Genomic DNA, 14,314 nt, shown 5'->3' on the forward strand with positions numbered 1-14,314 from the left:
ACTCAGTCATAATCTGATTTAATGATTAACTTTGTGACCTAACCGATACTCTCGCCTCAGTCCAAATCAGTTCCACTATCCAAGAATAAACATATTTTCACACGCCATGGCAACCCTTAGATTCTTGAAATATTTTTTTATCATGCAATTATGAAATGTAATATGCTGTATTATGACTACATTTGTATGTTGACAAGCAATACAATTATCAGATCACATCTAGTGCATCAATTCTCTGATATATATTGTGTCAAATTAGATCTCCACGTCCCCAGCTCACTGATTGTGATTGCAGAATTGTTTGCTACTTGTTATATTGGCATCTTTTTGGCAATGTAAGAAGTTATGTACCTGATTGATATTGCATTGATTTGGGCACCATTGTTGTTCTGGTGAAGTTTACACCATCAGATAAAGATGTAAAATGCTCTGTGATAACTTTGCATTGCACTTTATCCTTAATGTTATCAGGGGCCACTTTGGCTTCTAAATGGACTACTATTACATGCAATGTGGCTAAGTAAAGGTCCTCTTACACCGGCCAATGAGACAGCCTGTTTATGGGAGCTCGTTTGTGCCTGTCACAAGGAGGTAGTATGGGGACGAACACTCATTACTCCGATTGCTCGTTTTCATACATTATTATCGTCTCGGTAGCGCATCTCCCTGTTTGCACAGGGAGATCTGCTGCCGACTGTTAGGAAACATCCATCAGTTTGAGGTTGTCATGACTACTAGCCAAGCTTCTGGGTGGCCCTGGTTTGAGATGCAGAGCCAATCTAATTTCTCTGTCTGCAACCTATCAGGGCCAAGCGTGGAGTTTTTGAATCTGTTCAGTTTTCTCATTGTTGCTTGTGAATTTCTTGTGTATGCATGTTTCTGATCAAGCTCCTGGTTACACCCTGAATCACCTTGACTATTTGGACTCTTTGAATTGGACCTCGGCTTTGTTTTTGGATTTACCCTCTGCTCACTTGTTTGGACATTCTGCTTTTGGCTGGTTTTGACCTCTACAACTCCTGGTACTGTTCTGTTTTGCGATTTGAACTTTTAGTATCTCCTGGTTTTGAACTCTGTTTGCTGATTACCCTTCTGGCTTGTCTGGTTATCCGTTCTGGTATTGCCTGCATGTGCACCTCCTGTCCAACACCTTACTCTGTCAAAGCAACCTGGGTTCTATGCAGCCAAATCCAACCTGCCTTGTGGCGGGCTCTGTTGAAGACCATAGAGTAGCCTTAGACTCTGCTGACCAGAGTGGTGCCGGACTTGAGGTAGCTGATTTACATGTATGCTTGATCCAGACAGCCTCCATCTGCCTTTGGGGAATTGCTTGTATAGCAATATATAGCAAGATAGCTCGATAATCGGCGCTCATTTGCTCCTTTTACAAAAAGCTATGATAAGTAATGTATGGGGATGAGTAATTGTTACCATGATGCATTTCTGTCATGTCAGCAGAAAATCACCCTGTTTACACAGGGAGATGTGCTGCCGACAATGCTAATATTTTGTGCTGCATAAACGATACTATCAGCGGATGAACCAGTATTTGCTCATTCATCGGCTGATCGTTGCCCTGTTTAAACAGGGCAATGATCGGGTAGGAACATTCATATGAACGCTCCCTTGCCTGATAATTGGCCCGCGTTAAAGAGCCTTTACACTAGAACATGCAGAGAAGCAATAATAGATTATGGGCCGGATACAGAAACACTAGTACTGACAAAAATGCTATGTTCTCATCTGATTGGATAGACAACTCCTCCAGCTTTTGTCTGCACTCATTTTCATGCAGTAGGCCTGATGTGTAGTACCTTCCATATACTGAAAAATCTCTATAGAGCTTTTCAAAGTTTTTACTAAAACCACCAGGTATTCCAGTATACATGACAAGCTGAGGATATAGTTTAATAGCTTACTTCTTTGCCAAGTTATCAGTGTTAGCCAAAGGTTAACTGACCTGACGAAGGGACCAGTCCGGTCCAGAAACACGTTGTCCTTTGAATTAAAGATCTTCTTGATCAAACTCATCTGACTCTGTTCCTTGTCCTCCTGAGCCTGGCGCTGATGCCCATTACTACACTGCAATTTTTTCCTGCTCTGTTTTCTCATACATACCTTGTCCCAGGTACTAAGGATTTAGTACCGAGGGACCGCAGTGGGCTGCAGCCGGCAACTTATACATCTCCACTTCACACATAGTCTTGGAGGAGCGCCGCCAATCCCTCACCTTTTTCCGCTGTGCAACTCAGCCAAAGGTAAAGTACTGCTAAATCCTCATACAACCATTTCCTGACTTTACTCCGGCCTTATTCATCTATGTCATAGGGACATTGTGTGGATCAAGCTCACCATCCCCACCAATTTTTGTCTTGAATAGTGGTAATTATGTGTGTATATGTGTAGACACTAGTGTGGATGATGATATGGATTCACACGTTGTCCATATAGTTAGAACAAAGCCAGAGCATAGACAAGAAGTGTTGTCATGAGGGCCTAACAGTAGTACCGCCACAGGCTTCTGCCTGTCAAGATTGGTTTGGATCCCACTACCAGTTCCCACTAACTGCAGTGGGTCCAGGGTCTGACGCCCTTATGTTCTGCATGAATACTCCATAATCTCACATGAGAACTCACTGTTGGTATGTTGAATATATAATAAGAATAATTTGTCCACGGTCAAACTAAATGAGTTTTTAATGAAACATGGATAAATCCTCTTTAAACTACAGGGTGGGCCATTTATATGGATACACCTAAATAAAATGGGAATGGTTGGTGATATTAACTTCCTGTTTGTGGCACATTAGTATATGGGAGGGGGGAAACTTTTCAAGCTGGGTATTGACCATGGCGGCCATTTTGAAGTCGGCCATTTTGTATCCAACTTTAGTTTGTTCAATGGGAAGAGGGTCATGTGACACATCAAACTTATCGAGAATTTCACAAGAAAAACAATGGTGTGCTTTGTTTTAACGTTACTTTATTCTTTCATGAGTTATTTACAAGTTTCTGACCACTTATAAAATGTGTTCAAAGTGCTGCCCATTGTGTTGGATTGTCAATGCAACCCTCTTCTCCCACTCTTCACACACTGATAGCAACACCGCAGAAGAAATGCTAGCACAGGCTTCCAGTATCCGTAGTTTCAGTTGCTGCATATCTCGTATATTCACAGCATAGACAATTGCCTTCAGATGACCCCAAAGATAAAAGTCTAAGGGGGTCAGATCGGGAGACCCAGGGGGCCATTCAACTGGCCCACGACGACCAATCCACTTTCCAGGAAACTGTTCATCTAGGAATGCTCGGACCTGACACCCATAATGTGGTGGTGCACCATCTTGCTGGAAAAACTCAGGGAACGTGCCAGCTTCAGTGCATAAAGAGGGAAACACATCATCATGTAGCAATTTCAGATATCCCGTGGCCTTGAGGTTTCCATTGATGAAGAATGGCCCCACTATCTTTGTACCCCATATACCACACCATACCATCAATTTTTGTGTTCCAACAGTCTTGGAGGGATCAATCCAATGCGGGTTAGTGTCAGACCAATAGCGGTGGTTTTGTTTGTTAACTTCACCATTCACATAAAAGTTTGCCTCATCACTGAACAAAATGTTCTGTGTAAACTGAGGGTCCTGTTCCAATTTTTGTTTTGCCCATTCTGCAAATTCAGTGCGCCGATCTGGGTCATCCTCGTTGAGATGCTGCAGCAGCTGGAGTTTGTAAGGGTGCCATTTGTGAGTAGCTAATATCCGCCGAAGGGATGTTCGACTGATGCCGCTCTCCAGTGACATGCGGCGAGTGCTACGCTGTGGGCTCTTGCTGAATGAAGCTAGGACAGCCACTGATGTTTCTTCATTAGTGACAGTTTTCATGCGTCCACATTTGGGCAAATCCAACACTGAACCAGTTTCACGAAACTTGGCAAGCAGTTTGCAAACTGTAGCATGGTGGATGGGTGGTCTCGTAGGGTGTCTTGCATTGAAATCTGCTGCAATGACTCGGGTACTGCGTTCTCCAGACATCAACACAATTTCTATCCGCTCCTCACGTGTTAACCTCTGCGACATTTCAATGGCTGTAAACAAAGAGAAGCTTCTAAATAACTCATGAAAGAATAAAGTCATGTTAAAACCAAGCACACCATTGTTTTTCTTGTGAAATTCTCGATAAGTTTGATGTGTCACATGACCCTCTTCCCATTGAAAAAACTAAAGTTGGATACAAAATGGCCGACTTCAAAATGGCCGCCATGGTCAACACCCAGCTTGAAAAGTTTCCCCCTCCCATATACTAATGTGCCACAAACAGGAAGTTAATATCACCAACCATTCCCATTTTATTTAGGTGTATCCATATGAATGGCCCACCCTGTACTATACAGATAATGCTTAAAAGTCTAGTTTGTCTAGTTTAGAAAACCCTATTTCAAAAACCCTATCAGGGCATTATGAATTAATAGAGGGGAGTCACTCATTTGGGACCTCCAGCATCTCTCCATCCCTGTAGAATCTATCCTGTTTGTGTATAATACAGACAGTCTATTGATTTCAATAGGTACCATGTAATTCTTACTATCCCCTGGAAAGGCGCTGCAGGGGAACTGAACATTTGCTAAATGGTTTTTCTGCAGATTACGACCAACAGTGGGACAACCTGTGGTCAACTTATTTTCATAGGACACTTTTTATAAAAAGAGATTCCCCAAAGTGGACAACCCCTTTAATTTTTTATTAGATATCGAGAAGCTAGTTAATATTAATATTAACAAGCAAACTAAACATTACCTTCCAGACTTTTTAAAAATGTATTCATATTGTCAAATAGCTTCTTAAAATGAAGCACAAACGTCTCATACGGTATCATCTAATAATAGAAGACTTGTTTCTACTGATTAATCTGTAACTATTTATTTTTTGAAATGACAAAACACATGTATTGGGAATGTACTTCCTGTTAAATTCCTGATTTTTCATACTGGGGCAAATGTGTTTAGAGATCACTCACACAAGACATCTCCCTGCCTTCCCTGACCTCTCAAATAACCAGTCTGCTTATTTTCAGAGAAGGTAACATTCCTGCTAATATCGCTCCCTTGCTACAGGCACTGGTTTCAATATGTCCAGAAGTCCCAGGGCAGGTCTGCTGCAAAGACTCCTATTCTTCAGCTTAATGTAATGTTTATCTACTAAACTGATTAGATAGATGATCACACTGTTAATGACTTATTTCTGTGTGTGTCCTTATTGCAGGGAGCGAGGACATCTTCAAAGAAGAATGCCATCTGTTGTATCAAAGGAGACACAAAAAAAGACACTGGTATTTTTTTTCAATCATTTATGTCATGTAATAGGTAAATCTGGGTTCACCATACCGAAGCTCATTATCAGGATGGACATTGGGACTGGTTGTTAACACACAATGAGCAATTCTTTCCCTGGAGCTTTGCAGACGTGCTGCCACAACACTGAAGGACAATATTGAAGTACCAAATTGCTTTGGATTGTCCCACACTCAGCCTTTTTCAATGCCATGATCGTTGCTGATCCCGGAATTCAATGAACAATGAGGGGGAACGAACTGTGACGTGATCAAGCCCATTGCAAGACCCCTGGGCTGTCTGACCATATTTCTAATATACTGGCATGTAGATATATTCCAGTACATTATAGTTAAAAAAGAATTTTTTTATCCTCATGGGATGAAAAAAAAAGTTAAATGGATAAAAAAAATAAACTAAAATAAAAAACATAAAAAAACATACACAAATGCACACTTTTAACCATAAATGAACATTATTAACCCTCTCCCTCCGCAGCCATTTTTCAGATTTACATATTCACTTTTTCTTCCCCACTTTCCAAAAGCTGTATGAGGGCTTCCCCACTTTTCGTAGATATAGCCGTATGAGGGCTTGTTTTTCTGCTGGACGACTTGTAGTTTATCAAGGCACCATTTATTGTACCATATAATATACTGGGAAACTGGAAAATAATTATTTGTGGGACAGAATGGGGGAAAAAAACGTTGATTCTTCCATTGATTTTTGGGTTTCGATTTCACCGCGTTCACCGTGCAGTAAAATTTTGTTACATTTATTCTGCAGGTCAATACCAAATTTATATCGTTTTTTTTATGCTTTACTACTTATAAAAGGAAAACACTTATTGATAAAAATAAATTTTTTGTGTTGCCATATTCTAAGAGACATTTTTCCATCGATTGAGCGTTATGAGGGCTTATTTTTTGCGAGCTGCAGTTTCTATTGGTACTATTTTGGGGTACATGAGACTTTTTCGATCACTTTTTATTCTATTTTTTGTGGGAGATGAGGTGACCAAAAATCAGTGATTCTGTCGTTGTTTTTTTTTTTACGGCATTCACCGTGAGGGTTAAGTACAATGTTATATTGTGATAGTTTGGACTTATACAGAAGTGGCAATACCAGTTATGTCCATTTTTTTTTTACATTTGAGGGAAAATAGGAACCGTTTTTTGTTTTTAATTTTAATATATTTTTTTATATATGTATACATATATACAGTACTGTGCAAAAGTTTTAGGCAGTTGTGGAAAAATGCTGCAAAGTAAGAATGCTTTAGAAAATAGAAGTGATCATTGTTGTTTTTTTAACAATTAACAAAATACAAAGTGAATAAACAGAAGAGAAATCTAAATCAAATCAATATTTGGTGTGACCACCCTTTGCCTTCAAAACAGCATCAATTCTTCTAGGTACACTTGCACCAAGTCATGGATTTTGTAGGATTATAGTCAGGTATATGATTAGCAAATTCTACCATACAGGTTATAATGATCATCATTTTCATATGTAGGTTGAAACACAGGCATTAACTGTAACAAAAACAGCTCTGCAAGAGTCTTAACACTAGGTGAGGAACAGCCAAACTCTGCTACAAAGGTGAGGTTGTTGAAAACAGTTTCATGTCACAGGTCCACCATGGCAAGACTGAGCACAGCAACAAGACACAAGGTAGTTATACTGCATCAGCAAAGTCTCTCCCAGGCAAAGATTTCAAAGTAGACTGGGGCTTCAAGATGTGCGGTTCAAGCTCTTTTGAAGAAGCACAAAGAAATGGGCAACGTTAAGGACCGTAGACGCAGTGGTCGGCAGATCAAGGACACATCATGCTTACTACCCTTCGAAATTGTTAGATGTCCAGCAGTGTCATCAGCTCAGGACTAGCAGAAACCATTAAGACCCAGTACACCCATCTACTGCTTGGAGAAGTTTAGCCAGAAGTGGTCTTCATGGAAGAATTGCGGCCAAAAGCCATACCTTCGACGTGGAAAGGCCAAGCGACTCAATGATGCACGAAAACATAGGAACTGGGGTGCATTAAAATGGCAGCATGGGCTCTGGACTGATGAGTGAAAATTTTGAATATTTGGCTGTAACAGAAGGCAGTTTGTTCGACGAAGGACTGGAGAGCGGTACAATTATGAGTGTCTGCAGGCAATAGTGAAGCAAGGTGGAGGTTCTTTGTAAGTTTGGGGCTGTATTTCAGCAAATGGAGTTGGGGATTTGGTCAGGATTAATGGTGTCCTCAATGCCGAGAAATACAGGCAGATACTTATCCATCATGCAATACCATCAGGGATGCATCTTATTGGTTCCAAATTCATTCTGCAGCAGGACAATGACCCCAAACATACAGCCAATGTCATTAAAAATTAACTTCAGCCTAGGGAACAACAAGGAGCCATGGATGTGATGATATGGCCCCACAGAACCCTGATCTCAACATAATCAAATCTGTCTGGGATTACATGAAGAGACAGAAGGATTTGAAGAAGCCTACATCCACAGAAGATCTGTGGTTAGTTCTCTAAGATATTTGGAACAACCTCCCTGCCGAGTTCCTTCAAAAACTGTGTGAAAGTGTACCTAGAAGAATTTATGCTGCTTTGAAGGCAAAGGGTGATCACACAAAATATTGATTTGATTTATATACTCTGTTAGTTAATAAAAAAAAAATCTATTAACACTTCTATTCTTGAAAGCATTCTTATGTTGCATGATTTTTCCACAATGCCTAAAACTTTTGCACAGTAGTGTATGTATATACATATATATATATATATATATATATATATATATATATATATATATATATATATATGAAGAGAAAAAAAAATAACTGTATTTAACTCTGTTTAACTTGCTTTTTTCATTAGCCCCCCTAGGGGACTTGAACCAGCAATTGGTTACAAAGATGGCAGACCTGGGGGCCCGCTCAGCCCGTAAGCCCGCTCCACACTCCCCCACCCGACCTCCGCCAAATATATATGGTGGATGTCATGAAGGGACTAAGCTAAATATAAGTTCCTAAACGCTAAATAGTATACACATATTTGGTGTCATCACAACCGTAACAACATGCACAATACATTTATAGTAGTATTTATGATGGTCGTGTATGCTGTAAAAAAACAATCAGTAAGAACTGCAGCGCAATTTCTTTTTTTCAGTAATTTTGCCAAAAATGTAAATTAATATAAATTAAACAATAATGTATATGTACCAAAAAATGGCAACTGCATAAAGTACAACTCGTCCCGCAAAAAAGACAGTAACAACAGCATGTTAAACAAAAAATAAAAAAGTTATGACAAAGTGTGGCTCTGGTGGTCATTCCATGTATTACATGGATGCCCTTTCATTTGAATAACTGCATGCAACTGATAACAACTTCCCTTAGCAATCCCTGTGATGAGACAACCCCTTTACCAAGTCGCATTAAGTACACGAAGTGATTATTTCAAAAACTCAGTCTAACTGTGATGAGTAGAGATTATTTCTCGCCCTTTTGTCCTTGTATTTCTTGTTAAGTGTCTATGCTATTTTCTATGACCTGAATGCACTGGTGCCTTGTGTGTCGACAAGCCAACATCTGAAACTTAAGACACGCTGTTACGTTTACAAATTACATCTTGTTCCTCTGAGACTTTGCTTTAAGGACGCTGATTTCCCTGAGTGTTTGCTAGCGGTTAGCGAGGAATATTTTAGAAATGTATCCATCTGGTTTTCATCCACCAGCTGCATTGAAATCCACTTTCATCATGGCTTGAATGTGTTAGAGGAAGAAAAACGACAAATTCAGCACATTTTCCCATGCAATTTAAGGACTGAGAATTACAACTATGTTATAGTCCCAGGTAATTTAGTAGTTTATTCTTCCTCACAACTCAAACAACTCCACACAACATCAGTGTTAGATTTATTTACTGAATGCCAATAAATAAACCAAAATTGTTTATTTGCTGGAAAAAAGTATATATATATATATATATATATATATATATATGGAGGTTATTAACCTTTCTATGCCAGTTTCTGACATAGAAAAGTTGCAAAAGGGTCCAAAAGTTCCAACTTTAGTTTAAAATTACGGCTTTTGAGCTTATTGCGACACCCTCAACACTTTAGTAAAAAAACTAGCGTGACTTTACAAAAGAACCTGACAAAGTTATTAGAATTTGTGACAGAAGAATGGGATAAATTATACCGGACATCTACGCCAGCTCCTAGCTGGGGTAGATTTCACTCTGTGTGGTGTAGCAAGGTAGAGGACCTTGCCCACCCCGATCAGACTCTGCCCTCCCTTCCCCATCCTCATCAGACATTGTATTTAAAAAAAATAATGCTCCCTTTTCCGCGACATGCTCACTGGAGGAGCAGTGAGTATATATCCCCTCACCCAGAGGGAAGAAGCGAAGAGGAGTGGTGAGTATAATTTTTTTTAATTTTATGTCCAATGGGGGAAGGGAGGAAAGGATGGTGCATGGCCTTGGTCATAATGCCACAATTGTGACCCATGGCCAGCAGGAAGATGCAACAAATTTATATAAATGCATCACACCTTACTCCATTGGAGCAGAAAGCTAAGAGTGGCGTTTGAAATGCCAGTTTTAGTAATCTGCCCCATAGTTTATATATCCACAGTCCAGCCATAACATTAAAACCACCTTCCTAATATTGTGTAGGTCCCCCTTGTTCTCTGATCCATTGAGGCATAAACTCCACAAGACCTTTGAAGGTGTCCTGTGGTATCTGATCCCTTAAGTCCTGTAAGTTGTGAGGTGGAGCCTACATGACTTGTTTTTACAGCACATCCCACAGATGCTCACTTAGCATTAGATCTGGGGAATTCGGAGGCCAAGTTTGAGGAACACCTTGTCATGTTCCTCAAACCATTTTTGAAAATTTTTTGCAGTGTGGAAGGGCACATTAACCTGCTGAAAGAAGCCATTATAATTAGAGTACATCGTTGCCATGGCAGGGTGTACTTTGTTTGCAACAATGTTTATGTAGGTGGTACATGTGAACATGTATGCCAGGACCTAAAGTTTCCCAGCAGAACTTTGCCTAGAGCATCACACTACCTCTATAGACTTGTCTTCTAAGCATAGTGGATTCTTCCCCAAGAAAGTGACGCATCTGCTCCCAGCCGTCCACATGATGTACATAAAAAACCTGACTCAGCAGACCAGACCACCTTCTTCATTGCTCCATGGTTCAGTTCTGATGCTCTTGTGCCCATTGTAGGAACTTTTGTTGGTGGACAGAGGTCAGCAATTTGTGCAACAGTAGCTCTTCTATGGGGATTGGACTAGACTGGCTAGCCTTCGCTCTCCAAGCACATCAATGAGCCTTGGGCACGCATGACCCTGCAGCCAGTTCTCCAGTTGTCCTTCCTTGGATCCTTTTTGGTAGGTAATATCCACTGTATACCAGAAAAAAACAAGACCTGCTGTTTTGGAGATGCTTTGACCCAGTAGTTTAGCTATCACAATTTGGTCCAATTAGGACACCACTAATCCTGACCAAATCCCCAACTCAATTTGCCTAAATGCAGCCCCAAACTTCCAAGGAACCTCCACCATGCTTTACTGTTGACTGCAGACAATCATTATTGTACTGCTCTCCAGGCCTTCGGTGAATAAACTGCCTTCTGTTACAGCCAAATATTTAAAATGTTGACTCATCAGCCCAGAGCACCTGCAGCCATTTTTCTGCATTCCAGTTCCTATGTTTTCGTGCATCGTTGAGTTGCTTGGCCTTGTTTCCAAATTGAAGGTATGGCTTATTGGCTGCAATTCTTCCATGAAGACCACTTCTGGCTAGACTTCTCCAAACAGTATATGGGTGTTCCTGGGTCCCACTGGTTTCTGGCAATTCTGAGCTGATGGCTCTGCTGGACATCTTCCGATTTCAAAGGGAAGTTAGGATGATGTATCTTTGATCTGCATCCCTAAGTTTCCTTGGCTGACCCCTACATCTACAGTCCTCAACATTACTTGCTTTCTTTTGCTTCTTGAAACCCCAGTCTGCTTTGAAGTCTTTGCCTGGTAGAGACCTTGGTGATGCAGTATAACTACCTTGTGTCTTGTTCCTGTGCTCAGTCTTGCCATGGTGGACCTATGACATGAAACTGTCTTCCACAACCTCACCTTTGTAACAGAGTTTGGTTGTTCCTCATACAGTTTTAAGCCTCCTGTAGAGCTGTTTCTGTTACAGTTAATGCCTGTGTTTCAACCTACATATGAAAATGATGATCTTTATCACCTGTTTGGTATAATTGGTTAATCATACACCTGACTATAATCCTACAAAATCTATGACTTTGTGCAAGTGTACCTAGAAGAATTGATGCTGTTTTAAAGGCAAAGGGCCGTCACACCAAATGTTTATATGATTTAGATTTCTCTTCTGTTAATTTCGTTTTTATTTTATTAATTGATAAAAAAATCTATTAACACTTCTATTTTTGAAAGCATTTTTACTTTGCAGCAATTTTCCACAAGTGCCTAAAACGTTTGCACAGTACTATATATATATATATATATATATATATATATAAATATATATATATTACAGTAATTATCATAATTTACATCTGCAATCAATAAATGTAGTCCACTTGATAATTCTGCCCATATAGATTATATTTTTTTGTATACTAGAGGAAATTATGCGCTGTTACAATGATAAAGTGATAACTGCTTAGAAATATAACAATAAAATCTAATAAATAAAAATCTAACGCAAACCAGTTTTTTAGTGCAGTGTTGTTGTTTCGTTTTTATTTTTGTTTTTATTATTTTTTTTAGCCAAAACTAGGATTGGATTAAAAAAAATAAACTGGGAAAAATATTAGTCTTACCTTTATGTTTCTATGATTCATTCTTGGTCTTGGCTTAAAAAATATACATGAAAAATGTATGTAAACAACAGGTCACTTTATAATCAAACATTTTATTTAAGGCCTCCATCACACACACACACACACACACACACACACACACACACACACACACACACAGACGCACGCACGCACACACACACACACACACACACACACACACACACACACATTCAGAGGTGAATATTGCATGTAAAAAAATCATGGATTTACAGCCTTTTTAGTGGTGTATTTTACATGTATTTTTGGTGGCTTTTTTTTTTGTGTCATTCATACTGTATCGTACATGCGTTTTTTTCTGCCATTTTTAAGTCCTATCAAGAAGACTATGGAAGAAATGACAAAAAAATATATACCATGCCTAGAGCACTGACCACAAATACTCAAGGAAAAAACGCTACCAGACAAAAAGCTGTGTATGTAAGTTTTTTATATTTTACTATAGACTTTAAAAGTAACATATGGCCTCTGCGTTTGTGAATCCAGCCTAAATTACAAAACACTACATGAAGCTTACATACTGCATATGGCTCTCATAGAATACAATAATAAATCTGCATACTGTAAGCTTCTAAGCTCCCCCTAGTGGTTGTTACAAGCAGTCAAAATTTTATAATTTGACTATACGACTATACATAGGTAATAACGTAACAAAAAAAAACCCTGAAAATTAAGTGGCACAGAATTTTGGATCTAAAAATCGAGAAATGAATTGGTTGTATGGAAAATTACAAGTGCAGTGGCACACTTGAAAACGACATTCTTGTTTTACAAGAATTTTACTTTCTTTATTTTGCTGTCTTTTGCCATTATAGAATTAATGAGCATATGTACTGTGTCAGGTATGATGTGGAGGGAATGTAGTGAGCATGCTTAGAGCACATTGCATCTTTTGTGTATTAGTATTGTAAACATGTCCATACCCAGTTGGGGTCGGTACATCAAATGTAGAGGCCCCTTGGCTTTCATGGTCCCTCTGTAGCTGAACAGGCTGAACAAGACAATATGTCTGCCCCCTTACTTCTAGTTTAATATTTCAAATAAGTAATCTCAGATTTATCAGATTTATATTGCTAGCTGTTTTACAAGGTAAAATAAAATTACAGAGGTAGCACATTGCAAATTACTCAGGCTAACAAGTTAAATATGAAGGTAATTCTGATTAACTTAACATTTGTACGTAGTCTAATTTTCATTAACTGTGAAGGTTAATTACACAATACATCACTTGTAGATTGAAAATTTAGATTCGTAACAATGCAATATTTATTAAGGTCATATAATAGAAAATAAGAAGCTTAAGTGTTACAAACACATTGCTTTTTAGACTTACTGTATTTAAAAGCTTACATCTGTGGATTTGGGATACTGTTTTCTCTGTCCCTGTATGCGGTTGAAAAATTTATATTTAATATGTTATCAACCCGTTTCCTTATGCCTGATTAGGGCATATGGATTCCATAGAAGGGGATACCTTTTAATACCCTATGTAATAGCATTCTTTTAAGGTGACCATGACCATAGACATACTTGCTGGGCAAAAATATTTTTGGGCTACCAAAAAAAATACAGGTGTGAATACAGTTGATACTAATATCCCACTCCTCTATGTCATGCTTACAGGAGTTCAGGAAGTTGAGATATGGGCATTTCTTTTTTAGTGTCCTCACATTGGTTGTCACAAGTGTCCACCTGCAAAACCAATATTTCATTACCAGGGAAGAAATAAGCATTGACCAGTGTTAATTGCCACCTCCCTAGTGCTAAGACCCTACTAAACAAATCCATTTATCTCCTTAAATCCCTGTTGCGTCTGTGTGTATGCATTGGGGTAAATACTGTGGTATCTGCAGTCACAACTGAATTTCCAGGTCTTGAGTTAAGCTATCCATTTACATTATTGTCAGCAAAATCGGCAAATAATTTAATGTGTATAGGGTTCCCTGACTATTCTCTGATGGCAGATGTCGGGGGAAAACAAGGAACGGGTATGTTTAATTTCAACATGCCTGACTCTATGTTTTGCCGAGAGACCACTGTTTTGCATCTGTCAGAAGTATCTATTAGTGGCTTATTTC

Source organism: Rhinoderma darwinii, chromosome 5 (genome assembly GCF_050947455.1).
Source record: "Rhinoderma darwinii isolate aRhiDar2 chromosome 5, aRhiDar2.hap1, whole genome shotgun sequence".
Classification (NCBI taxonomy): Eukaryota; Metazoa; Chordata; class Amphibia; order Anura; family Rhinodermatidae; genus Rhinoderma; species Rhinoderma darwinii.